The sequence below is a fragment of the Protopterus annectens genome, chromosome 7.part0, assembly GCF_019279795.1.
Source record: "Protopterus annectens isolate FY-2018-M chromosome 7.part0, PAN1.0, whole genome shotgun sequence".
NCBI lineage: Eukaryota > Metazoa > Chordata > Ceratodontiformes > Protopteridae > Protopterus > Protopterus annectens.
In genome coordinates, this window is record NC_056739.1 from 663,437,392 (window position 1) to 663,463,767 (window position 26,376).

The following is a 26,376-nucleotide window of genomic DNA, read 5'->3' on the forward strand; positions in this document are numbered from 1 at the left end:
AGGCAATATCTGCTTAACTTACAAAGCCATGTCTGACCCAGCTCTATTAGAAATGCTACATCTAAAGAAATCCCAATCCCTCTGCACCACATGGTCCAGTGACCTCCACCTCATTACCACAATCAACAGAACATGCTGGAGGGATAGGTTCATAACCCAGAGACTGCCCATGCTATGTAATAGACTTCCCATACATGTCAAGCAGAGCACCTCACTGGCCCTCTTCAAGGGAAATCTTGCTGAGTGGATGGGAAATAAAAAATTCATCCCAGGGATCACTCCAGTGGCTCTACTTGACAGACGCACTAGGAACTAAGGTCGGATGGCACGATGTCAGGTTAATCCTATGGGCTAGGCTTGTAAAGGCTCCAGGGCCATTAGCCTAGTACACACCTATGAACCTATGATTTATACTTGTTTTTCCAATTCAATAAATAAAGTTGATTTTTACTGGAACTCTGACGTCATGGTTGATACAGCTGATAGCCATTGATTTTTGTTCTGGTTAGCTGTTGTCTTCACTGATGGTGCAACTACGTCACTGTTATTTTTTTTATTAATTTGTATTATTTTGCTATGTGTGGATGTTTAATGGTCTACTGTTGATGGGTATAATAAAAGTTCTGATATGAAAAAAACAAACCCTACTGGCTACTATGTTGTGTTGGAAACAATGGATCACAGCACTCCATCATAGTTATCAGATAGACCTCATAATGAGGAAGCGGTCAGTGGATAACTTATGGTTTGTGAGTTTCTTTCAGGACAAGTTAGAGAAAATAGGATGAAAATGCTAAGATCAGGACTGTCTGACATCAATGACGAGATTAAGTTCAACAGAAAGCCACTTTTGCACAGGGCACAAAAAGAAGTGGGGTGTATGGAGGGTATCAGAAGTTGTAAAATGATGCTGTCTGACAAACTGGAAATGACAAAGCAGATAAAAGTGTGCTAGGCAGTGGGAAGTTCACAATAAGAATACAGAAGGAGGGAGGCAAAATGTAGGGGTACTGACTATTCCCAAGTCTTTTCATTATGGCAATAGAATTGCTAGTCAGAAGAATAAATTGAATACCAATAGAAAAGAAGAGAAGAAGCAGAGACAATCCCACATTATACATTGTTTACAGATAATTGTATGCTGTTAGTGGAGAAATAAGAAGACATCTTAAGAATGGTGCAAAACATATCTGAGGATTTCAAAAGGAATCAGGACTAGAGTGTAACAAAAAGACATAGAAAACAGAGTTCAGCTAGGGAAGCTGCACAAGATGGGGGAGTAAGAGGACTGTGACACAAGCAGGGAACAAAATATCGTGAATTTTAACTATGGATGGTGCTGGAGATAAACAAGGGGAGCAAACAACAAAAGGCTTAAAAAGGTCCTAGAGTGCATATACCAGAAGTATAAAAAGGAAACACAAATCAGGGCGATTGATGAGGAGAATGATAGTTAATGATACAGTGATATACCTGTTGTTCCACAATGAAAACAAATACAATGCAATTGTAGAAATACTTAGGAAATGAGAGAATTATACCTAGGAAAAGGGGCCGGCAAGAATAATGCTAACCACACTGTATGGAAGTAGAGAGGTAGGAAATAGTGGTGACCCCAACTTTAGGAGATGCAGGCTGACTTTTGGTGTAAAATAGCAGATGTGAGGAAGAGAAGAGCTGGGTTGCAATAGGTGAACTTACATAGGGAAATGAAAACTATGCCAGACAGGAAGATCTATGTGCCCCATTTCTAAGAAGATCTCACAAAAGTATAAAAGCAATTAGGAAGATGCCATTCCAGAAAATGAAGATGCAAAAAAAAATACAGAAAATGAAGATGCAAAAAGCAAATGTAACTGAGGTAGATACAATCTATAGTAAGGAATACATGGCATGGAAATGGGTCTTATGGGGGAAGGGGATATGGAAAACAGGCCAGTGGCTGGCAGGAAGAAATGAGGATAGATATGGAAGGAGAAGGAGAGAGGAAAAAAAAGGATGGTGAAAATAGAACAGAGGATGCCTTGATGAAATTTAAACAAGGACTTACAAAAATAGTATCTGCCCTGGGAGATAAAAAAGTGAGAGTAAAGTGAGGGAAGAAATTTCAGTAAGGAAATGGGCAGGGTGGAAAGGGAGAAGAGGAGAAGGGATGATCTACAGGGACCTAAGAAAATAGAATAAGAAAGATGCATGAATGATCTAAAAGTTGGAAAAAGGAAGGGAAGAAGAGCCATGACAGGAGGCAGTGGAAGTGTGCCTCATGACCAAACTCTGGGGTGTATATGAGAACATTAGTTGAGAATCTTGTATAGCTGGTACAAGAATCCCAAAAGACTGTGAATAGAAAGGAAAAAGGTAACAGCAGCATATTGGAAGCATGTATAGTGTGGGCTATGATGTCATACAGATATCCACAAGTTACAAGTGCAGATGTACTAGAATGGAAGAAAGTTTGGGGAATACAGCCAAGAAATACTTGTGAGATTTGCAGTTTTGGTACAAAGGATCCATGAACTAGAGAGAGAAGAACTAAAATAATGTTTGCTGGTGTTGGCTTTGTGTGTCACAAAACCTATTTCTAAAACAGTACAAAGCACATTAAACACAAAATATGGATTATTAGAGGGCATGATATGGTTATATGGGAGACAAATCTGTCCCTCCAACATGTTCTATTAATGTCACATACCAGGTTAAGGTCTTTAGACTGAGTAACCCTTGTCCAATTTGACTTGCGGATATGCAGCATTTCCAATAAAGCATGGTCAGAGATTGCCTTATATGCAAGGCAGAGATTGCTTCTGAGTAGTCTGTATGAAACAGAATAAAGTGACAGTGGTGTCAGATTATTCACATAGGACAGATGCTGAAGACCTTGAATTTTCCTTGTGGGAACCTCTGTTGTCTCTCCAATTGCTGCAGGTGCTTGGAAAGGTACATACCAAAAGGGGCATTGTACTCAATTATTGGTCTGATGAGGGAAAAGTACAGGGAGGCTATAACTTCTTTTCTTTCTGGAGGCAATGCCCTTACTTCTGAGATGAACAATACAGAATACCCTTCTTACCACTCTGGAGACATGGTGATCAAAGGTAAGATCGCTATCAACCTGTGTGACCAGGTCTCTCACCATTGAGTGCATACTTATGGTGTTTCTATTTATGTGGTAGTTAGCATAAACATCGCTCTTACTGAAAGGGATGATAACATATTTTTTTTTGTATTGCGTTTAAGGCCATGACTTTGGCATCAGTCATCTGTCTGTGTAAGATCCTCTTGTAGGATGTTGACATCATCTGGAGATTCTATGACCACTCCCAGTTTGTAGTCATCAGCAAACTTTGTCAGACACAGACCTTTAGTTTTTGGTTGTACTTCAGAGAAATAGATTCCACACAGTAGAGATTCCAAGACTGATAGCTGTGGAACAACATGGGTTACAGGTCTGCTGCTGGAAGTGGATTCCCCTGTTTTGACTATATGGGTTCTATCAGTGAGCCAGTTAGTGACCCATCTAACAATATAAGGGTTGATACCTAGCTGGATGAGTTTGTCAATGATGCCAGAGAGGGGTATAGTGTCAAAAGCCTTGGCTAAGTCTAGGTAGGCCATATGAACAAATTTCCCCTCATCCAGGGCCTTGTTGACTGCCTCAAAGAAGCTTTAACAGGCATGATCTCCTTTTAACAAATCCAAACTGAGTAGGGTCAAATGTTTGGAGATTACCTATACCATTGTTGATAAGGTCCACGATGATTCACTCCATGGCCTTCCAAATTAGGCTAGTCAGGCTAGTAGGTCTATAGTTTCCTGCGTCAGTGGATGCACCACCTTTATGCAAGGGAATAAAGGTGGCCATTTTCCATTTAGCTGGGACAAAGCAGATGCTTAGACTATGATTGAAAAGAGTACCCGATAGTGTTGCTAATTCTTGTTGGAGCCCATGTAGGATGCAGCCTGGAATGTTATGTTTTTGGCCTTAGAAAGGGTGTTTACAACCTGCTCTTTAGAGATACAATGTAGGAGACAGGTGATAGGGATGTCATGGAGTATGTGTGGCAGGGACAGGGGATTGTAGTTTTCACAGAACCTGTCAGCCAACAGGTTAGCTATGTCCACAGGCTCAGTATATGAGGTAACATTAACTACCAGTTATCATCCTTGGAGGCTTTACAAACATCTGCTCCTGATGTTGAGGGGGACCCTTGGCTGATTATATCTCAGGGACCAAGGGACCGAGGTGGATTCCACAGGTCTTAAGAAGGAGATCCCTACTACACTTAATGAATGTTGTAAGGAGTCTGACCCTCCAAGGGATTTTCATGTGGATGCCCTACAAAAAAAGAAACAGAGGATCCCTAGTATACTCAGGGATTATTTAATGCTTTAATGGCTTTAAAGCCTTCTCAAGGGGTGTTTGTGCCTTTCCCTCCCTGGTCTTCCATTCCTCCTAAAGGATCCAGGGAACTAGACTATTCAGATGAGAATCTGGCTTCTGGAGAAGAATCCCTGGCTTACTCTTCTCAAATCCCTACCCCCTTAGACTATGATTCAGAGGAAGATGATTCTATTTGTCCAGATTCCCCTTTGGAGGAACTCTTCCTTGGGAATAGTGTTGCTTGTATGATGGAGTATAAGTGTGATTGTTCTCAAGTCTCTGACATTCAGAAATGTTATTATGAGCACTTCCAGATTGGAGTCTCCTAAGCCATCAGCTGTTCCTTTCAGATACCTTTTCAGTCGCTTGTGCCCAAGAAACCTGATACACTTTACAAGGTGACTGACAAATGTAAATTTCTTTATAAATGTACGTCTACTGACCCTTTGCAGTGTCTGCCTCTTCTGACAAGCTCTCCAAGCTTTTGCCCTCTACCAAGTTGCTCGTTTCAGATAAGGATAGTAGGGCTATGGAGAGGCTGGGCAAAAAGGTTTACACTGCTGCTACTTTATTCTTTCAGGTCATCTGCTACCAGACTGATATGGCCAGATTTATTTAACCCTCCTTTTTCAGGTTTCCAAAATGGTTTCTGACCTTCCTGACTTTGAGGGGAAGGTTTCTGCCATTTCACTGTCAGTCTATAACCTCTGAAGTCGCTCATTACTGTATAAAATGCAGATACAATGCAGCTGATGCCTCTTCCAGGGCTGCTGCCTTTGGTCTGTTATGAAGCATTACTTTTGTCTCCATCTTCAGGCTTTGCCTACTGACATTAAGGCCAAACTGTTTGATGCTCCTTTGGATATTAAAAATCTTTTTGGTGCTGCTGCTGCTGAACTTTTCAAGTCTCTCCCGAATAAAATAAAGTATTGCAGGTGTTGAAACAAATTTTTGTTTCTCCTATTCTAAGTTTCATTAGAAATATGCCTCCAAATCTGCTTTTGTTTGTAGGTATTCTCACCCTCTGCCTAAGGGGGAGGAGGGGAATGGTTCTAGCAAGTGCCTCCTGCTAAGTCTACTCAAAACCCTACCTCCTAGAAACCTGCTTTTCAAGATAAGCTGGGTTCCATTTGATAGTTTGTTTCCCCTTTCCCTCATCTAGGTTCCCTATCCCTCTGTCTTTTCCTGCTTCTTCCAAATTGGTTAAAGATCCAACGCACTTTTCTATCCATTATCTGCCAGGGATATGTCATTGTTTGGAAATTCCTTCCTTCTTTTTTGGGCATCCTTCAGCTTTTTGTTTTTTCAGAGTTGGCCTGTTCTGTTTTGGTCCATGGCACCATTCAAGCAGTACCTCCGTCCCAGCCAGAGAGATGTTTTATTCCAGAATGTTTTTGGTTCCCAGTAAGTTCGGCATTTGGAGAACAATTCTGGATCTTTTCTAGCTCAACATCTTTCTCAAGATCTATTCCTTTTGAATGTTGCCTTTTCAGACTCTATTCCCCCTTCTTCTACAACAGGCCTTTCTGGTCTCTCTGGGTCTCAGAGATGGCTACCTTCATATCCCTGTCCATCCCCTTTTCAGGACATTTTTACTTTTGCCTGTTTCTTCCTTGCACTTTCAGTTTTCTGCTTTGGCTTTGACCTCTCTACTGCCCAAAGGGTATTCGCCAAAAGCATTTTGGCTACATCAGCTAGAGACAATCATAAAGCCTTCTTCACTAATGTCCACAATATCAAAGGAAGCAAGCAGATCTGTTCAGAACTGGTGGTCAAGGACACCACATTCACAAATGCTGTAGATATAGCCAATCTACTGGCTGACAGGTTCAGTGAAAACTTCTCCCCTCTGTCCCCCCATCAGTAAATCAGGACATCCCCGGTACCTGCCCCCAACCCTTATCTCTAGAGAACATGTCATCAATGCCCTCTCAAAGGCAAAAAATACAGCCTCCATGGGACCTGATAACATCCCAGGGTGCATCCTACATGAACTCAGGCGTGAATTTGCAGTACCATTAGGCACCCTATTCAACCAAATCCTGAGTACTGGCTTTGTTCCAGTCAAGTGGAGGACAGCCACTGTCATCCCTTTACCCAAAGGTGGAGCATCCACCGATCCAGGAAATTATAGACCTATCAGCCTAACTAGCCTGATCTGCAAGGCTATGAAAGAATTATCATGGACCTCATTAACAGGGACATTGGTAACCTCCAAACACTTGACCCCACACAGTTTGGCTTTGTCAAGGGGAGGTCATGTCTGTTAAATCTGGTTGACTTCTTTGAGACAGTCTCCAAAGCCATGGACGAGGGGAAGATGGTGCACACTAACTACCTTGACCTTGCCAAAGCCTTCAACACTATTTCCCACTCAGGCATAGTAGATAAACTCTCTCAACTAGGCATCAATCCATATGTTACCAGACGGGTATCAAACTGGCTCACTGCTAGAACCTACCTAATCAAAATAGGGGAAGCCACCTCAAGCAGTAGACCAGTAATGAGCGGCGTACCCCAGGGATCGGCCGTGGGGCCTCTGTTATTCAGGATATACTTCTCTGAGGTGCAGGCAAAAACCAGTGGGCAACGACTGACAAAGTTTGCAGATGACTGCAAGCTGGGTGCAGTCATCAATTTCCCAAGTGATATGGATGTCCTCCATGAGGGTCTCATCCAAACAAATGATTGGTGCCAGAAACATGGCCTCATGCTGAATGCAAAAAAATGCATCATCATCCCCTTTGGGGAGAGTGATGCTCCCACATATTATCGCATTAATAACAATGTCCTAAGTACACAATCAGTAGTGAGGGATTTGGGCACCCAGGTTGATAGAAACCTGACTTTTGACGACCATGTTGCTTCTGTTGTATGGAAAGCATTCTACATGGCCTACTTCATAAGTAAGGGTATCTCATCCAGGGGCATAGAGGTCATAAGATCCCTGTATTATTCCCTTATAAGGCCAATTATTGAGTACAATGCCCCCTTTGGCATGTACCTTGCAAAGCACATGCAGCAGCTGGAGAGACCACAGTGGTTCCTCACTACAAAACTCCAGGGCCTCAAACACCTACCCTACACAGATAGGCTAAAAGCCCTGTCCCTCTACTTACTTTCATACAGACTCCTCAGAGGTGACCTCTGTCTGGCATACAAAGCACTCTCAGACCCCACATTGATGGACTGCTGCATATCTGCAAGTCAAGCTCCACTCAAGCAACCTGTACTCTCGACCTCAGCCTGGACTATGATATCAACAGAAATTGTTGACGGGACAGATTTGTTTCCCAGAGACTCAACCATCTGTGGAATAGACTCCCACTCCATGTCAAGCAGAGTACCTCATTATCCCTTTTTAAGTGCAACCTGGATAATTGGACGGGAAACAGAAAATACACTCCGGGTATTCCACCTGTGTCCCTTCTGGACAGGGGCTCCAGGTGCTGACTTGTCAAACATGGGCTAAACTCATGGCTAGGCTTATAACAGCCTCAGGGCCAATAGCTTAGCAACTTCCTATGATCCTGTCATTGCCTTTTGCAGGATGAGAGGAGTTCAGATCTTTCCCTATCTGGACAATCTGCTCATTCAGGCTTCTTCCTTTATGCTCTGCTTCGGGATCTCTAGTTTACTATTTCTTTCAGAAATTAGCTCTGACACTTTCTCAGGATCATATTTTCCTCAGTTGCAAGCTTGAGACCATCCCAATGCTGGCATCTTTGCCTGCCCCAAGGCCCTTTCTCTTTCTACATTTTTTCCATTCTCTTCATCATCTGACTTGAGTCACAGCCATGGAATTTCTCAAGGTCCCCTGGTTTATGGCTTCCCCCATTCCCATGCTCTCCCTGGCCAGTCTTCACATAAGAAAGCTTCAGTGGTATCTGAAGTCAGTGTGGCTCCAACATTGTCACTCCCTGGACTTCCCATTCCTCTTCCTTCCTTGTCTCAAGCTTGAACTTCAGTGGTGGATTCATCAACTTTCTCTCAACCCATGACTTCCTTTCCAGCTCCAATCCTAACTCAAGAGCTCTTTACAGATGCCTCAAACAGGGCATGTAGGGGGGCTTCCTTTGGCTCTTTTAAGGTTCAAGGCTTCTGGCATCTTCATCAGAGGTCAGATCACATCAGTATAAAGCAGGTGAGGGCTGTGCTTCTCGCTCTTCAGGGTTCTCTTTCCCTCTTTCATCCCGGACCCCCAAAAATTTTACAAACAATACAACAGTAATATGGTATGTCATCATGCAAGGGTGTACTAGGTCTTATCCTCCTTGCAGACTAGGTTTTCATGTCTGGGATCTAGCTGTCCAGTATCAAATTACTCTTCAGGCTGTTTACATTCCCTCAGAGCACAGTCTAGTGGCTGGAATCTGAGCAGGTCCAGCACACTAGCTTAGGAATGGATGCTTCGATGCTTTACAGAGATGTGTTTCTGGGCATTGTCCCTCAGTGGGCTATTCATCAGGTAGAACTTTCTGCATCACCTCTGAAAAGACAACTTCCTCTGTTCTGTACTAGATTCCCAAGTCCTCTGGTTTGGAAAGTGGATGCCCTGTCTTTTCTTGGAAGGGTATGTTTCTGTACATCTTCTATCCCCTTCTGCAGTTAACATCAGTCTTACACAAAATCAGGCAGAACTCTCCCAAAATCTTGCTAGTGACTCCCTTTTGGCCCAAACAGCACTGGTTCCTCCTTTCTCACTTGGCCAGGGACAATACCACAGTTTACCTCCCTGTGTGTATCTCTTCACACAAGATAAGGAGGTCTCTTATCCCTCCTCACTTGTCCACTCCTCTACTGACTCTGTGGCTGATAGGGTTTTGATACCTTTTAGGTATCTCCCTTCTGCTGATGTACTTCATGTCCTGTGACAGGCCAGGAAACCCACTACCAGGAAATTTGTTCAAATGGAAAAGATTTTTTGTCTGGTACCTCTTTCACCATCAGGATCTCCTATCTGTGGATGTTCCTCTGGTTCTGTCTTCTTTATGGGATCTGCTCCATGCTGGGTTAGCATATTCTTCAGTTAAAATTGACCTGTCTGCAATTTCTGCATGTATGCCCTTGACACCTTCTCCTCTGGCCTCTAGATTTGAGGTCAAACAATTTCTTAAGGCATTCTACATATCAGGCCTCCACAGAAGCCTATTCCACCTTCCTGGGACCTTGATTTTGTACTTGAAAAATTGACTCAGGTTCATTTTGAGACTTCTTCTTCAGCTTCCTTACAACATCATACTTGGAAGACTGTTCTTTTGGCTCTCATTTCAGCGAAGAGTGTCTGAACTCCAGGCTCTCATGGCTGTTCCTCCTTTGTTAGTTTTCCATAGTGACACGATGTCTTTTTGTATTAACCATTATTTTATGTCCAAGGTGGTCATTGAGTTGTCTTCGAATCAGTCTATTCATCTGCCTTCCTTTTTTCCTCCTTCACAGTCTGCCAGTGAGAATGTTCTTCACACTTTGGATTTGCATATATAGTTCAGATATCATTTGAATAAAACTAATGTTATTCACAAATCTGTGCACCTTTCATCCCAGGTATTTGGAGGTGGCTGTTTCTAAGCAAGCCATCTCTTCCTGGATTTCTAAGGCCATATCATTTTGTTTTTTCTTTCATGGTAAATGTTTTTACTCATTAGTAAAAGCTCATTGTAGCAGGACTGTTGCCTCCACTGGTGCTTTTTTAAGGGTCTGGATACCAATTCTATCCTTGAAGCTGCTATTTGATCCTGTGTTCATACTTTCACTAAGCAATAAAAGTTGGGTGTTCTTTTCAGGGCCAGAGCTGACTTTGGCAGGGCTGTCCTGCATAGGTTTCCAGAGGGCTTTTCCATGCTGTTCTCCTTCCAGGTTTCCTCTTAAGCTTTTGTACTCTCTCTTAGATACTGCAACAGTGATATAGAAGTACATAGTACAGTTGTGTAAAACCTTAGTATAACAGTAGATGTCCTTCTGTTCACTTTTGCAGTATCTGCTGCCTCATTACTGCCCCTCTCTTCTAGCCTGTTCATTCTTGCTTTCCTGGTCAAGAGGCTTTTTTCCTTTTTTCTCCTTCTGGATGCACATCTCTTTCTCCTTATCCCTAAGGACATTCTGGTCCTGTTTTTTTTTTCATTTCTGAATGTGTGCATCTGTATGTAACTTTTATGAATGAAGTCAGTGAAAAGTGGCAGGCTCAGATGAAGGAATGGCAGATATGATCAAAATGTCAGGTGAGTTAGGGGAGAAACAGTGCCAGAGGGTACTCCTAGCAGTGTGGAGAGAAAGGTGCATTCTAGAAGACTGGAGAATAAACACTCTAGTGCCAGTGTACAAGAATAAAAGGGAGATCCATAACTGTGGACAATATAGAAATATCAAACTCCTGTCACACTGCATGAACGTTCTAAAGATGTATAAATGAATGCTCAGAGAAGTAGAAAGTGCGATGGGAGAGAAGCAGTTTGGATTCAGATCAGGATTCAGCATAACCATTCCAGTATTTGCAGTGAGACAGATACATGAGAAGAATCTACAGATGAGAAGACCGTCCAACTGGGCATTCCCAGACATAGAGAAAGCATATAATAAAGTTGAAGAAAGCTGAGATAGACAGTCCTGCGATGGTTCAAGGTACCATTACACAAGTAAGAGCACTGTTCAGACTCAGTGAGTGGTTCCCAGTGGGATTAGATTTGCATTAGGATTCAGCTCTGAGCCCACTGCTGTTTATACTGGTGATGGACTATATTATCAAACAGGTCAGAGTAAACAATTCCACAAAGCTTCTGTATATAGACATTGTGGGCAGAGTCTGAACAAGAAAGTCAGCAAATGATAGGGGAATAGAATACAAAACTGAATGCACTCTTGAAACTGAGCATAGATAAGACTATTGTAAGGGCTGCAAATGACTGAAATCAAAGAAGGTTAAAATTGAAATAGACAGAAAAATAGTGGAACAGGTTTATAGCTTCAAGTATCTGGTAGGGGTTTAGAGGAGAAGACAAGTCTGAATAAGGAAGTCAAAGCTAGAATCAGAGTGCTGTAGCCAACTGGCACAGTGTGTCAGGAGTAGTACATGACAGATGAATGCCAAAGAAGCTAAAAAGTAAGGTGTACAAAACAATGATGTAGCTGAATGGTACATAGACATGGGTGGTGAAGGCAGAGCAGTTGAGGAAGCTAGAGGCAATGGAGATGAAGTGCCTGACACAGGTAGTATGATGCACTCTGTGTGGGTTGGATGCAGAAATGAGGACATCAGGGCAGAAGTGCAAGTAGCTACACCTGCAGAGAAGGTCAAAGAGAACAGATTACAGTGAATTCAGCACATGTGCAGAAAAGCGGAAGACAATTTAGTGAAGAATATTTGGTCCAAATTGGAAGAACATTTGAAGAAACGGGGCATGCATGGATGAATTATGTGAGAGAAAACCTGCAACAGTCAGGCATGAGTGTCAAATATGGCAGGAGAGTGGCACTGAATAGACAGAGATGGCAGCAGTTGACACAACACCCCGACTCCATGTAGAAAATGGGAGAAAGATGGGGTTAATGATGATGATGATATCAAAGTGCTGGATAGTGGGAGTACTGCAGGAATGGGAGAAGGGTGGGGTTAATGATGATGATGATATCAAAGTGCTGGATAGTGAGACCACTGCAGGAATGGGAGAAGGGTGGGGTTAATGATGATGATGATATCAAAGTGCTGGATAGTGAGACCACTGCAGGAATGGGAGAAGGGTGGGGTTAATGATGATGATGCTACCAAAGTGCTGGATAGTGAGAGTACTGCAGGGTTGGAACACAACATGGAGAATCTTCCATATGACTGCCACATGGGACACAACAGCATGATGCTGACATGACTCACTACAGTGCTGTTGTGGTCCAGCAGTGGTGGAGGAGAAATACAACCCTTTACAGACTGAGCATGGAAGTTCACACTTAGAGCTTTGCTGGTGCAGGAGCAGTCTAGCTTGCTGTTTTCTACTCAACAGATAACATTGCTAGTGCCACTAAACAGAATCTGTCATTGGTGTTAACACTAGCCAACACATTCCACTCAGTCTTGTCATGCCTATATTAATAACCCCGCTTCTAGTCTCATGGGGACACTTGATATATAAATTACTGGTCTAGAATGGTTACCCAGAAGATGTGGACATGGCAAAACATAGGCAGGCAATTCAGCAACAAGCAGGTACTGTCTGTGTGATTGACAGCACTCTGGCTGGTGACTTAAGTGTCTGCACATCTCTGGTGTGCATCTATTATTAGTCTAAACTGTGTGTCTTCCCATTGCTTTGGAGATGAAGAAATGACTACTCTCATTCCCTGTATTCTTTTTAATGTTATAGTTAGACATTTATAGTTTATATGGTTACATGGATTATTGATTGGTAGTAGAACTAAAAGGCATACCTACCACCCAGAAACCTGCAGAGGTTTACATACCATCCAAACACTTGCTGGATCATTATATCACCCATTGACTGTGTCAGCTTTTTTGCCTTTGCTGTTTTTGCAGGCCATTGTGGTTTTAAAAGTGGTGGCTCATTATCCTTCTATTCTTCCTGCTACCTTTGTTTGTTGGGGGAGCTGAGATATTGTGTGTTTGATCATGCGCTATACAACAGGCTGTAAAGATCTGACAAGCTTAGGCATGTGTGTACTGCAGGATCTCTTCTAAATCATCAAGGAAAAAAAAGATTTTAGGAATGCAATTGCACTGTCAGTATAGTTCCAATCCCTGTGGTTGGCACAATTGTATGACACCTACTGGGATGTCTGTGGAAACCTGATTGATGTAACCAGACACAGCTTTAGTGACTGTGAATAGCATCACCCAAGAGATTACCATTGGGGATGAAGCTACCTGGCACACAGTCCTGGAGTACAACATGTTGGTGAAGTTGGCTTTCTTCAGGATTGTGTGGGCACACACATCTATAATATGGCCCTTGGGGGTCACAAAGTAATTAGCAACTGTTAGAGCATTCACTATGGTAATTTATATCTTTAGGCACATCATTAATGGGAGGTTTTCTAATCATGACACATGGCATTCAGAGGACCAAGTATGCCCACTTGCCAGGGTTCCATTATGCCCAAGTTGTTAGTGTCAAAATGTTGATCCGTGCATATCACAGCAGGGACTGCATAAACTAAGTGGCAATATTACTTATGAAGTCCTGTAAAAACTCCTGTGTGTCCCCATTTGGATGGTGGAGTGACCTGTTGGCCAGTATACTAACTGCTAATACTACTCATGCTTGCACAGGTATTACACGACCCTTATGACTCCATCCCCTGAAGGAACTGCACAGTAAGCCAATGCAATTGTATTACTGAAACAGTTTAGCTGCCACTTGTGGGAGAGTAATGTAGATGAAAATGTGTTCCTTAAACACCACTCCGCCCAGTTGTGATGCATGGTGCAGGGCCTGTGTCTGATAGTGTCACATGTGCTACTATAATATTTGAGATGAAAAATGGTGTATTTTCATTTTGTTAAGTGATCATCTGCAGTTACTAATGCATTCACTCTGGTATGCTATCTGTTCCTCTGGGATATGGATGATGCACCATATAAATTACCTCCTGCAATGTCAAGTATGTACCAAATGCATTCATCTAGACTGAGTATTGCTTGCAAGCATACTGTAGGTTGCAACTTAGATGCATATTACACGTACATTTATGAATTCTGTAAGGCCTTAGTATTTGCTTTCTGATACACATTGCACAAATGTGTATGAATATTGAGCTTCATTTTAAGTGCATAAACCCTATGAAGTATGTTGATGAAATCACTAAGACAAAAGCCCCAAAGATGTAATGCACAATCTTATTAAACAACACAGCTGCATTATTTTAAAATATATAAAATAGCAAAGTCTCCTTGTGGTAAGATTTCATTATGTGTATAAATTCCAAATCACTTAATATACTTTGGTATAATTGCTTGTATGTATTTGTGGAGTTTTACTCTCTGGGACTTCGCTGAAAAGGGGCTCTATGCCCATTCAGACTGTCCCAGTCAATAAATAGGCATAAAAAATAAACACATTTAAACATAGCCATAAAGTTGTGAAAAGTTAACGTTGCATAATGAGTGAGCAAAACAACCGCAACATCTTCAATGTAGGCCTCACTCTTAGGACCCCTCCCCCCCAACAAAATTCCTAACTATTCATTTTTTTCCATGTAATTCTTGATAAAATGATAAAAACATGCAGATTGTATATTATACAGTTATTTAATTGAAAATGTAGGCTATATTCCTTCATTCTAACTAGAACGAGACAATTATCCATTTGGAAAAATAAAAATATTACTTTTATAACTCGCTCAGCACTGTCATCCAGTCAATGAAAGTAATAAGTAATAGGAATCGGTTGTATCAGGCCCTAGAATCTGCAAGCAAGTGGCCATAATTTTCCCTTCAAACTACATCTTATAGAAGGCCATTAGGTCAGTGTTCTTTGCTCAGAATGAGACCATATTCTGCTGCCCTGACTTATATGTGCTAGACACCAACCTGTATTCTGAAGCAGTACAGTATTTAAGGAAATACAAAGCATCACCTGTGAAGTTGAATGTCTTTCCGCATTCTGCGGTGTCCTTATTTCTTCTGCTATCCTAGCATTGGTGTGGTCAACAATGAATCTCCAGATCACAATTAGTCCCAGTCAGAAATTGTTGCTTCTATGTTTCACCATCTGCCTACCCACGATTTCCCACCATGGCTCTGTTTTCCCTGATATGAAGATCCCCCTGTTTTTTTCATCTGCCTTGCTTTAATCGTTTCAACTTTTTAACATGACAGATTACGTTTAGCCCTGGAAATGTTTCTCTTGCCAAAGGCAAGCAACATGAATTCACTCTGCAGGTTCCTTGCCTGCTCGGCTTGATCTATTAGTAGGAATGAGATACAAGTTTGTTCTGCAAACATATACCTGTTAGTGGCATGTTTTTGTAAAGCTTTTGATAGCATGCATTACAAGCTAAATAAATTATGTTGCAGCTAAATTCTGAAAAACAGATAAGGAACTAACAGACTAAAGGAAGTAGAGGGAGTATAAGTTTAAGAGAATATCTAAATAAAAAAATATGATACAGAAATAAACTACCACCGTTTGACTAGTTCTGTGGAGCATGATATCAAGCATGTACTAATTATCAAGAGCAGTCTCCATGGTGACATATGACTGGTAGTTTAGACACAAATGGAATGAATCAGCTCTGATGAGATGGTTTGGTTTGTACAGTGCTGAAATATCTGCAGTATAGGAATTAAAGATTCAAGGTCTTGCCCTTTTGCAGTGGAGTTTATGGTCAGCAAACATACTTTGTGGGAAGACTTTAGGATAAAAGAATAAAAGCAATTGGAGTACCTGCATTGTTTTTGAGATGCCATTCTACCTAACTCAAAAGAGAAATAACAACATAAAATCAAATATTGGTGAGTTTAGTTTTTGAATTAGCATTTAATTGAAGATTTGCTGAGTTCTTCCTTCCATTGAACAAGGGGCTAATGAGAACATAATACAAATATGTCATTTGGTTTGTGGGTATACTAAGGAAATAAAATTATTCAGAAAGAACATACATACTTCAAAAATACCAAAATGGTGCTGGAGGTTGTTGGCACAGCATTGTAGACTCTACTTACATAACTGCTGATGTGCACCCTGAAGAGAAAAGAGGAAGAGGGCAGTTGTGCAGCTTAGATGCACAGCATTGTCAAGGAGCAAATGGAAGGGGTGGATATAAAATTGAAGTACAAAAGGGAAAGGGCATTGAGCTGAAGGGGAAGTCAGACTTAAGAAAAAGCATTATGTAGGGGCTGGAATAGGCCTTGATTACTTTGAATCAAAAGCATGGTGCAAGTCTCGCCTGGTTTCGTAGTGCGTGGAACCCTGCAAGCAAAAATGTATAGATGTAAGGGAATGATGAGTGCTGATTGTCTAGGTATATTATGCTGCATTCAGCAAATCACAGATGCACTCCAGTAGGCCACGATGTTCTCAGGTTTGATTCTTGGCTGGAGTGCCTTCTGTGCGGAGTCTGCATATCCTCCCTGGGGTTGAGTAAATGTTGAAGACATGCAGGTAGGTACGTGCATGCATGTGTGGGTGTTTCTTCTTTGAAAGTTGGGTGCTGGGCTGGCAACTCAATACCATAAAAATTCACTGCCAGTCATTAATAGACCAGTGATCCACTGTGGCGACCCCAAACTGGGAAAATCTGAAAGACATATGCACTCCAGTAACAGCCCCATATGTTCATATCTATATTCAGACCATACGGGCAGCATGGTCACTATAGCCTGCATGGTGAAGATGTGAACTGTCTCAAAGAACATCATTTTTTAAAACATAATTTAAACAATTTATAAAGTCATGTTTCCATGAGAGAACTGTACTACGTCTGCCAGCTTCATCAGAACTTCTGTCAGTGTGTGCTTGATTTTGACAAAGGTTTCTTAACTGATATTAAATATTTCGAATAAGACAAAAATACTTTAGTTTATAAATCCTTTATAGGAACTTTACTGTCATCTGCATGAAATGATTTAGAAGAAATTAATTTGATAATACAGGAAATTTTATATCAGCTAAAATTAGTACAGTGAGTTCCACTCTTTTTTTTCTTTTTAATTCCTGGAATTTTATGCAAGCATTCATCTTTCACTATTCTAGTGTTGATTTTCTGACAGATAGCTTGACATAAAATATGAGTTTGTCTTAAATAATAAAGATATTGATATAAAGAGGGTAGGAAACTTATGAATTTTATGTCTATTTTTTTCTTTAAACACTGTGAGCTGTTTCAGTAATTTGATATTTTTCTGTATTGTTTCTAGAAGTGAAGTCTGTATTGTAAGATTATTGAATTTGTTTCTTCATTGTTTACTTGCAACCTAGCAATCTTGCATCCAACCAGTATGAATATATTTTTTCATCTGAGATTTATGTGAAGGTCTAATCCGTGTTGTTTAGAATTTTATAACAATGCCTCTGTATCTGCAAAATCCATTACTTTAACAGCCCCAAAAGTTCCATTCAGTTCTGCTGACACATATAAGCTAAAGACACAGGTGATACAGCAGACATTTGTAGCAGTTGTAAGTAGGACTTTCAGAGGAGTCTCAGCTGAAAAATTCCACCTACTGTGTTACATGTTTTACCATTCTGTATCCTCAATTTTCTGTGACTATATGTGGCAACATTACCGCCATAGAACTGTGTGATAAGAGCTAGCTTTGTCACCCAACTGTTTTCTATCAAACATCAGTTATTCTGTCAAAACTATTGCCTTTTTCAACTTTGTTATATAATTGTTTATATTGTATTGCATTATTCAAACTAATAATTCATTTATGGGATTCATTTGCATTAAGACTATCAGAGAAAATATATGAGTAGCACTTTTGCATTTTGAATGTTAAAATATGATTTCTTATTACTGTGTCTGGTGTTTATATATGTTACCTAACTTGTGGACAAGTATCTAATAGATGTGGTATCATCTAATCATTTTAACAAGCCAAGTTGTCACATTGATTGGACTTTGCTATAGTTAATTACTGCTGGTTTAGTTTCTATTTATACTCTGTCAATAACTCACTCTCTATGGTGTTTTTCCTTTTTTCATGGTTGTGGGAATGTAACATTAGTATATTTAAGTAACATGAATGGGGTTTATGTTCCTCACATGAGGAGTGCAGGAGAGCATGCCCTTTGCAAAATAAATAAATAAATGAATAAATATATATATTTTTTTGACAAATGGAAACTTCAGCTGGTTTTCCCCCATCTATTTGAACCTTCTAGCTAAAGGAACTCTGGAACTTGTAACAAAACCAGTGACAAAAGTTGGTTTTCCAATACTGTAATAAAATGTCAGTTTAAATATTAAAAAATGCTTTTGCATGGTAAAATGAGTTCACAGTAAATAGAATAATCAATGTACAGTTAAATTACCCTGAAAATTACTTGCATTACTCCTATGATCCTATTACTGTAAACAGAATTCAGCAGTGGGGACTGTATACTGCTCACCAGCTTGCACTCTTCATTTCTGCCCTTTACATAGTTACATGCCATGCCTTTCAAAGTCTCAACATATTAATATATGGCAAAAACATTAACAATCTTCATATAGAATACAGCTGATGGCAACTCATACCATGTTTCAGACACACAGTACCACTTAGGACCCTTACACAAAAGGAGGCCGAAATACATTCCATCATCAGGATGTTTTCTTTTTCCTTATCATAGTTAATCTTCCTCAGTAGTAGATCATCCCTAATGAATCTGTGATGCTGTAATCAAAATTCACTAATAACAATGTCACACTCGTTTTTTAACTGATTGGTGGGTGTTGTTTTTATCACAGTTCATGATTTTGCTGTCAGCAATTGTAATTGCAGCCTAACAGCTTTAGATTTTATCTGTGGCAATTTTTCTTAAGTGCGTATCTATCATTCAATTCATACCTAAATATAACAAAAAGATGCATGTAAAGATTATTGATTATAGATATACCTATATATGGATATATATAGATAAGATACAGAAATAGATATATCACAATGAGCGTTGTTGTGTACAAAGCCACTCCTGCACTTTCACACAGGGAAAAGTATGCATTTATTTTTTAATCATCAAATACCACACATTTCTGAAAACTGATGAGTTGGCAGTTACTATTTTAAAACTAGAAACTGTTATTCTTTCTGTTGGAGTGAATATAGTATAGGACCATTATAATGTGTACAATAGTAACTATTAGAGTGAGGGCATTCTTGCTGAGTTCACTATAGTACATTAAGGTAGAATAATAGGCCTGAAAATATAGAGTCAGACTTGTGTTTATATGTATGCATTCAGATTCAGAGAAATGCAGAATGTTCCTTTTTTCAAGGGAAAGATACAATCTTGCTGGCTAAGCATAAGATGTACAGAAATAATGTTTATAGAATGTTCTTTTCTCAAGGTAAAGATGTACATAGCAATGGAATGCTAGATAAAGAGGCACATATAAGACAAGGCTTGGAAACCAAGGCAACCAAGGCTAAAGAGGCATGAAAATCATTACAGGGTATTGGCATTATAGGTTCATAGGTGTGTACTAGGCTAATGGCCCTGGAGCCTTTACAAGCCTAGCCCAAAAAAATTGCCCAGGCACTGTCTCACCCAATGTTAGTTCACAGTGCCCCTATCCAATAGGGCAACTGGAATGATCCCTGGAGTGAACTTTCTGCTACCCATCCAGTCATCAAAATTTCTCTTGAGGAAGGCCAGCGAGGTGCTCTGCTTGACATGAATGGGAAACTTATTGCAGAGTATGGGCAGTCTTTGGAAGCTGAACCTGTCCCTCCAGCATGTTCTGTTAATTGTGGTAATGAAGTTTTGCTCTCTGGAGCATGTGACATGGGGGGATTGGGATTTCTTTAGGTGTAGCATTTCAAGAAGGGCTGGGTTGGACATGGCTTTGTAAGTCAAGTAGATATCACCTCTAAGTTGATGATAAGAGACTGAGAAGTTTCTTGAGTCTGTCCATGTAGGGCATATGTTTGAGGCCTAGGATCCTGTTTGTGAGGTACTTTTGTGGGCTCTCCAGCTGTTGTAGGTGTCTGGTCAGGTACATGCCAAACAGGGCATTATATTCGATGATTGATCGAATAAGGGATGAGTAGAGAGGGATGATGACCTCTTTCTTCCTGGATGCAAAACCTTTGGTTATAAGATGTGTCACATAGAAGGACTTTCTGACAACAGTGGCAATGTGGTGGTCGAAGGTGACATGGCTGTTGACCTAGATGCCCAGATCTCTTATGGCCCTTTCAGTGTTCAGTGGGCTCACATCAATGGGGTCATTTGTGGGAACTGTGTTTTTTTCCAAAGGGGATGATAACGCATTTTTTGGCATTAAGCTTTAGGCCATGGTTCTGACACCACTCATTGGTCTCATAGAGGCCCTTTTATAGGATGTCTGCATCACTTGGGGACTTGCTAATGACTCCTAGCTTGCAGTCATCAGTGAACTTGGTCAGCCAATGTCCTTCTGTGTTGGCCTGGACTTCTAAGAAGTAGATGCCAAACAAGAGAGGGTCCAGAAATGAGCCATGTGGGACTCCACTCATGACTGGTCAACAGTCTGACTTGAAATCCACAATTTTCACTCTGTGAGTCCTGTCTGTGAGCCAATTTGCAACCCACCTAGTTATGTAAGGATTGATGCCTAGCTTGCTGAGTTTATCAGTGATACCTGAGTGGGGAATGGTATCAAAGGCCTTGGCTAGGTCAAGGTATTATTAGGTATTAGGAAATATGTTAGATACAGTTTGTGAAGTCAGTTAGTTAGTTCAGACTGACAGAAAAGATAAAATATCCAGCATTTTAGAATATGAGTTAGATTTTGGACTTATATGTAAAAGGATCTCTACAATACAGACACTCAAGCCTGAGTACAGAAGACAGGTCAAATAAAGACTGTTTCAGTTTATATTCTTCAGGAGAATCAGAATATACATGAAGAAACTTTGGATATATTTGGCAGCACTCTTATTACAAACCAGCATTCCAGCATTTCTGTAAACTGTTCTTGTTTATCAGCACTCTTAATGAAAACAGTATTCAGACATTGTGAACAACTAATAACGCCTTATTAACAGAACAATTGTATTTGCAGAATTCATTCTGAAAAGTACAAAATGCTTGACCCATAAAGGAGAGACTGGCACCTGTTCAGCACAAGTTTTGGTAATTAACAGATAAAGACTTTCATTCCAGTCTCATTTCAGTTGTTTCCAGTTAATTCCAGCATATTGTGGTCTTATCAATTTTTTAATGGTGAGCCACTATGAATGGGGTAAAACATTTAAAGCAAGTCCCCAAACCCCATAGCAACCTTGTATCAGCAGTCAGACTATGTGTGTTCTACAGAACAATCTACAGAAAAACAGTGTTTGTTTAATGCGTCCTTAACAGTGTTCATTCAGAATACTTTTTCAAACTTCAACAAATACAGCTGTAGTAAGTGATCCTTTCAAGTACAGTTTTGAGTGCAGCAGCCAGCTAAACACTTTTTGCAGTATATCAACACCTATAGCAGATGGTTCATAACAGACTTTTCAAGCAGTACACCAGTGTTTTTCCAGACAGTAGACTGTGAACTCCATACAGAAAAAGGCCACAGCTAAAAACACTACAGTTTCTCTTTACAGACCAGACCTTTCAGTAAAATAACACTAATATTCCTGATGTAAACTTCATACTGAAAAACAGCCAACGCATACAACCTCCACATACAGTAATTGCAGCTGTTAGACAAATTACAGAGCACCAGAATTTACTTCAGAAAAAGCCTTCAGACGACCAGCGTTAAATCAACAAACTTCAGCAGTGTTCCTTCACAACATAAAATATATTAGCCAGTTAACAGCTACATACTTCACCATCTAGACAAACTTTCAGGTTTCCAGTATGACATCACACAGCCAAGAAGCAACAAAAAGGTTAAAAAGCAGCAGATAACAGGACACATTCTTCCAAAATCATGAAGTTATGTAAGACTTTATGTGCACTTTTTAGCTAACCACTCATAAAAGTTTAAGTATATAAGTAAAATTCATTTTAATACCTCTTGTAGAAACATGTCAAATAATACTTCTGCAGTTAAGACATCAGTAAATGTTTGGTTTAAATTTAAACATTGGATAAAGCAGTCTAAAAAACTGTGTTCCAGAAATGTTTGTTTAAAGTTAAAGGTTATTAGTTCAAGAACGTTAAATATTTCTATACACAAAATGGTTAAATCACAGAAGCAGAATGTAACAGATTTGCAGAGTGGATCAGCTTCTTTCAGTAATGTAATTCAAAATACAGAGCTAAGTCACAGTACAATTTCAAATACAAATGTTCAGAATTTAATAAATTCTACTTTACATGTAATTCAATGTACAAAATTAAGTTGCAGTGTTAAAGATGCAGTCATCAACACAGTCAGTATATGTAACATGCAGCCAAGGTATCAGGTTCACATTACAGATGTTCAAAATGAAACCAGTGCAAATATTGCACTAACAGGGGTTAAGAGGGATTGGAGTGTAAATTTTGTTCAGTCTGATAAATTAAATGATATACAGATTAGTTCTATAAAAAAGATTTTCAATTTTTCTATAAAGGATGTGGCAATCCAACACCAAACCAGAGCATTTATCTATCAGTGTTTAAGGTTAAAAGAAATAACAATATTTCATTGTTTACAGAAAAATTATGGAATAATGTACTGAGTAACACAGTAAAATCAACATCAGTTACAAATACATCTTTATTAGAGGACATGAATGCAGTGTGGTCAGGATTTAAAGGGTCAATGATTATAGCAGCTAGCAGTCCAAAGTGCAACAGCTCTGTACTAGGTGTGGACATGTCATTAGCTATATGTTGTTTTAGACTTCAGTAACAAGATTTTATGTAAAAGTAAAAATGCTATAGAATGTACAGTAGTGCACACAGGTGACACCTATAAGAATTTGCAGGCAGTAGTTTGTGCAACTGTACAGAATTTAAAGAATTGGTTATGACAGAAACATGCAGATTTATGGATTAAAGATAAAATAGGCTCCAGTTCAGCTCACACAACTGAAGTGTTCAAAAAGACACATTGGGTGTGGCCAGTTAGAAAAAAGGGTAACTGCATGCATTTATGTTGTATAGGGTATACCAGAAATGACAGTCAAGATAACTTGCAGAATAAAGGGGTTACAGTTACAGATTTGGCAAACTGATTTTTTTGTTATTGTTTTGTTTAGAAGACATTGTTAAGAGTTTTGTATTATGGTAATAAGGTGTTACAATGCATAAATAATATATTGATATTTTGCTAGTTTACAGAATGTAAAATTTAAAGACAATGCTACATTTTAAAAGTGACAGTATAGTCAAAAGTTCAGATCACATGAATGAAAAGAGTGCATCATAAGTTCAGATCACATGAATGAAAAGAGTGCATCATAAATATTATGTGTCATTAAAGCCACAGGTTCAACTCCTATGTCATACTTGTAAAAATGATAGACAAGTAAAGTTCCAGAATTAGATCAGTTCTACTCTAGTAATAAATGTGCAAATAATGTTTTACTGCTTTACAGAATGTAAAATTTAAAGTCAATGCTATATTGTAAAAGTGACAGTACAGTCAAGAGTTCAGATTCCATGCATGGACAAGAGTGCACCATAAATATTATGTCATTAAATCCACAGGTTCAACTCTTATGTTATAAAGGGCAAACAAGCTAAGTTACAGAATTAGATCAGTTCAACTTTAATCATAAATGTATATACTATATAAAAAAAAATGAATGTACTTGTATAAAGGACATACAAGTAAACTTCCAGATAAAGAAACTTCACATACTTGCATAAAAGACAGACAAGTAAACTTCCAGAATCAAATCAGTTTAAATATGATAATAAATGTGTCTATGTTATCAGTTTAAGATTGCATATATTTCATTCAGAAATTGCAGTTTACCAAGCACAGTAGATCATATTACAGCCAGATCAGTAAGCTGAATTAAAGACAGTACTGTATGCCATAAGGCAGTATGGTAAAATCAATTTAATATCCTTAGTGACCGTTTATGCAGCTACACTCCTTACTATGTTTCCAAGAAAGTTATAGTGAGTAATGATAAATTATTGCAGCATTCAGTAGTACTGAAAAGTTAAATGATGTCAGCTAAAAATAACTCTTATGGTAAGACAGTGGGTGGAGTTTCACTCGTAGAACAGTATGTTAAAATTTGAGGGTCATGAGAGTAAATCTAAATAGTTCAACAGTTAAGATTAATTTTATATAAGTGCAGAAATGCACAGTGTCAGATTACTAATTTAATTTTAGGTTATGACAGGAAAACTGAGGTTTCCATTTGATTTAATAATAAAGTTACAGCCTTCCCATTTCACTGTAGTACATTATTAGTTAAGTTACAGACTTGCAAGAAGTTCACTATACTACATTATCAGTTTGCTTACAGATTTACAAGAATTTATCTTTATTTCATGCAGAAAATGTAAATAAAGTCAGGACAACAAACAGTGTATTTAGCTCATTATAGTGCCTTATCTGTTTGGTTACAAAATTCATACAGAAAAATGTAAATAAAGTCAGGACAACAAGCTATGCTATCCATTCATAATTGTTAAAGATGCAAATGTTATTTTAAGGACCTGATACTTTTTTGTGCTTTGCAGAAAGAATTTCCAGGACTAATTTTAAATACAGTAAAAAAAAGCTAAAAATAAATGAAAAAGGATCAGTTTAAAAAGCCTAACTATAAAAAGGACACTTGGACATTAAAGCAGGCCTTCCTGTACCTCATCAGTGATTGGGACAATGAAGTAAAATTTGGCAAGAGCTGTGGTGCAGACGTCAACTATCTATGTGTTTCAGTTATTTCTGTAAAAACAAAAACATGAATCCAATCTCCCAAATTACACCACTCCGCTTATTCCATCTAACTTTAAAACAAGATTAAAAATAAGTAAGCGCTTTTCTTTTACACAATGGAAAAATTCAATAAAGCCTACATGGAGTGATTTTCCTTGTAGGACAGTGGCATGGAGCTTACACAGAAGTAAGTAGCAGTGCAATCCAGTAAACAGAGCAGAGGGGCATGCTTGAGCGTGCGAACACGGACGTGTCCGTGGCATACAAATTACCATGAAAGCAGGTGAATTGCATGCAAATGAGGGTGCTGGAGTGACCCAGCAAGTAGATAGGGAGTTGTGCAGACCCCTTGTTGGTGTCCAAACTGTACAAGGAAAATTTCTGTGTACAAGAAAATAAATGTTGAACAGGGGTTGTAAAAGCCTGTGTAGAAGGTCAGAAATTGCATAGCAGGCACAAATATGTGCAAAACTATGTCCTGTGTGTCCAAAAGGTAATGCAAAATATATATATTTTTTTTATGCAGTGGAATAGTGTGGGCTGCTCGGCAACTTGTAGAGAACTAACAGCTATGTGGGACAACAGGTACTCTGTCCAATACTCAGTAAACACGTCTGTTCCCAAAAGCACTAATAAAAAACATGAAAAAACAAACCAAGTGCTGAAAGGGTCAAACTACCATAAGCTCCGCACTAGCCGCTCGAGCAAAATCAACTATTTATTCAGTAAACTCTGTCCAATGCTGACTGGCGCATAATATGCATTAGGCCACAAGGCAGCAAAATCCACTGCAGTATGCAAGGAAAATGCCAAACAGTGGGGTCGTAGGACAGACGCATGACTGTCAATGCTAGAGTCCCCTACCCCAACACATCAGTGTTCCCATACAACTACAGTATCAGTATGTTTGCATGGATATATCAGCAGACCACACAATCACAGGGCTGTCCCAAACAACCTGGCTACATGTTCTATTTTCCACAATATGCATGGGTCAAAGTGTATGTCTGTCTGCTGCTGATAGTGTGAGGAATTAAATGACACTTTCTTGTGGCGTTGAGTTAAGGACATTAGCATGGTTGATGGTGTTCATAAGTCAAAGCTGGCTGCACATTCAGCTTTTGCATGTGAGGTACTGCTATCATAGGAGTCCCATAGACTGTCAAAATGCTCCAATATGTGACTGCAAGAAAGCTGGACAAAGCCAAAGACAATGGAGGGAGAGGGGGCCAAACCTACATACATTATACATGCTCTGAGTAACCTAGAAGGTGGCTAGTATAACAGCAGGTTGCAACAGGTCACAGTAGCAGCAGAATGTAAAGGACATCACTTAACTGAGTCAGTACTTACAACAATTCATTGAGCTCCATTTAGTAGTATATTACCAGAAAACACAACTGTATGAGAAACAGAGCAGACATATGGGTCATAATCCTGTACATCCTGCTAAAACATGTACAGTGAGAGGCGTGAAGACTGTCACCCTTTATGTGGTGTTATATCATATACCCCAGTCACATCATATCAAC